General features: G+C 35.9%; 1 non-coding gene across 1 annotated transcript; it reads right to left on the reverse strand.

Annotated features, from left to right (window-relative positions):
- Positions 1–226: 226 nt before the first annotated feature.
- Positions 227–333, reverse strand: LOC138820338 (U6 spliceosomal RNA). The gene has a single exon (XR_011369836.1). It is a non-coding gene; the product is annotated as a U6 spliceosomal RNA (small nuclear RNA).
- Positions 334–2,931: the final 2,598 nt, after the last annotated feature.

Raw genomic sequence — 2,931 nt, forward strand, 5'->3', positions numbered from 1 at the left:
AATAATGCTGCAATAAACATAGTTGTGATAGTAGTTTTAGTATGGTCTTGTTTGTGGTCATTTAGGTAAATCCCCAAAAGTGGGATTGCTGGGTCAAAGGGGAGCTTTATGGGGAATCTTTTGAGGAACCTCCATAATGCTTTCCAAAGTGGTTGAACACGTTTATCTTCCCACCAACAATGCTGTATGGTTCCCTTGTGGCCACATCCCCTCCAGCTTCTGTTGTAAAAATCTGGAACACTCCACGAATTTGCATGTCATCCTTGTGCAGGTGCCATGCTAATCTTCTCTGTATCGTTCCAATGTTAGTGTATGTGATGCTGAATTGAGCACAGAATATTTTTTATATCTAAAGTGCAATTGATTTTTTTAAACTGCACAATTGAAAAAAAAGGAAGTTCAAAAGAATTGTCGAGAAATTTTACAACCATATATTTCTTTTTTTCTTTTTTTTATTTTTATTTTTATTTTCTGTGAACATACTGTACAGAGGGGTTACAATTACATGGGCAAGATAATGAGTACATTTCTTATCAAGCATTGCAGCCTCTTCCTTTGTTTACTCTTCACAACTCTTCCCAGCCTCCTCCCCCGGCTCCTCCTCCCCCCCCCCCCACCAAAGTTGTAAAGTTCGTTTTCGACATGACAACTTGTACTTCTCATTGTTGCAACAGGTCCACCTGTATCCTTAAACGACTTCTTTTTCCCCATCTCCTCCACAGATTATACCGACATCAAATATAGTGAAAGCAGGGGTTATACTGTGGGGGAGGGACATACAAAGCAACAAAGAAATAATCTTATAAATGCGTTAGAAACAAATGCATGAAAGAAAAAAAACATTTAAATGCATATCTAAGGGTTCGTTTTCTTAACATCACATTATCTGAATCTTTTTTGCTTGACTTATACATATACTATATATTGCAAATAAGGGAAACCATGGGACCTATGTTTCTTTGGGCCTGGCTTACTTCACTTAATATAATTTTTTCCAAGTTTTTCCATTTCCTAACAAATGGGGCAATGTCATTCTTTCTGATGGAAGCACAGAATTCCATTGTGTATGTATACCACATTTTCTTGATCCATTCATCTACTGAGGGGCACTGGTTCCATATCTTAGCTATGGTAAATAATGCTGCAATAAACATAGTTGTGCTGGTAGCTTTAGTGTGGTCTTGTTTTTAAGCATTTGGGTAAATGACAAAAAGTGGTATTGCTGGGTCGTAGGGGAGCTCTATGTGAAGTATTTTGAGGAACCTCCATACTGCTTTCCAAAGTGGTTGAACAAGTTTACACTCCCAGCAACAATGAAGTAAGGTTCCCGTCTGTCCACATCCCCTCCAGCATCTGTTGTTATTAGATATTAGAGTTCTTGATTTTTGCCATTCTAACTGGGGTGAGGTGGTACCTTAATGTTGTTTTGATTTGCATTTCTTTTATGACTAGGGAGGTTGAGCATTTGTTCATGTGTCTATTAGAAAGAAGGATTCTTTCTTCTTCAGAGAAGTTTCTCTTTAAGTCTTTAGCCAACTTATTTCTTGGGCAGTTGTAGAACCATACATTTCTTACATAAGCACACATTTAAGAATAAAGTCAAATTGACATGTCAAAAACAAAATAATTCCAGATGTTTGTTATTCAAGAAATGTATAGGAGGAGGAATTCAACTATTCTGTACAAGGCACCTGTCATAATGAACACTGCAGCAAGTGTTAAGGTTTGTTAAAAGTTTTAATGTTTTAAATATATTTAATTTTGGGAATTTGTTTATATATGCCAAAATTAGGACTGTTTGGCAGGTATAAAACTTTTCTATAAAGTATTTAAGATTTATAGTAACAGACATATACTACTAAGTATGTGCATTTCAGAGTTTAGGGAAATTTTATTAATGAGAAGTCACAAAGTTTTTGTGTAAAGAAGCAGAATAAAGAGTTCACACTTTGTTTACTACACAGTTTCTGTTAAAACTTTAGGGCTTCCTTAGTTTATATGTTAATGAGGAAAAATGATAATATAAGCCATAAACAAATAATGAGATATGCCATAAATAGTAATCTTAGTGGGTAACTTTAAAGACTGCTCATATTCTATAAAACTCTTGTTGAACTTCACAAACTTAGTCAGTGTTAAATGTACATGATTATGAGAAAATAGTAAAACCGAATATGTAGCATATTTCAAATAGTTAAAACACATGTTTTTAATTTTATTAATTAATATTTAATTATTGGTTTTCTTTATTTGTAACATTGTTTTACTTGTTGACATATAGTACAACTTTTTATTTGGGGGGGGGTATCCAGTCATGGGGCCTGAACTCTGGGCCTGGGCCCTGTCCCTCAACTTTTCAGCTCAAGGCTAGTGCTCTGCCACTTGAGGCCCAGCGCCACTTCTGGCTTTTTTCTTTTTGCTTATGTGGTGCTGAGGAATTGAACCCAGGGCCTCAGGCATGCAAGGCAAACGTTCTATCACTGAGCCACCTTCCCAGCCCTTGTACAACCTTTTGTAAGTCATCATTAGGAGGTACTTTGAGAAGGTTACTTGGATGGCCAAACCAATTTTTATAGGTGCATGTTAATTTACAAAGAGGAAAATTAAGAACAAAATATGTATTATATCTAAAATATACTTGGAACTCAAAAAATTAACCCCCCCAACAACATATCCTCAAAGAAACAACTGCTCAATAAATAAGTGGGTGAAAGACTTAAAGAGAAACTTCTCTGAAGAAGAAAGAAGGATGGCCAATAGACACATGAAAAAATGTTCAACATCCCTAGCCATAAAAGAAATGCAAATCAAAACAACATTGAGATATCACCTCACTCCAGTTAGAACGGCAAAAATCAAGAACTCTAACAACAACAGATGCTGGAGGGGATGTGGACAGAAAGGAACCTTATTTCATTGTTGGTGGGAATG

The sequence above is a fragment of the Dipodomys merriami genome, unplaced genomic scaffold (assembly GCF_024711535.1).
Source record: "Dipodomys merriami isolate MVZ:Mamm:240054 unplaced genomic scaffold, mDipMer1.0.p SCAF_861, whole genome shotgun sequence".
In the NCBI taxonomy this organism is placed as follows: domain Eukaryota; kingdom Metazoa; phylum Chordata; class Mammalia; order Rodentia; family Heteromyidae; genus Dipodomys; species Dipodomys merriami.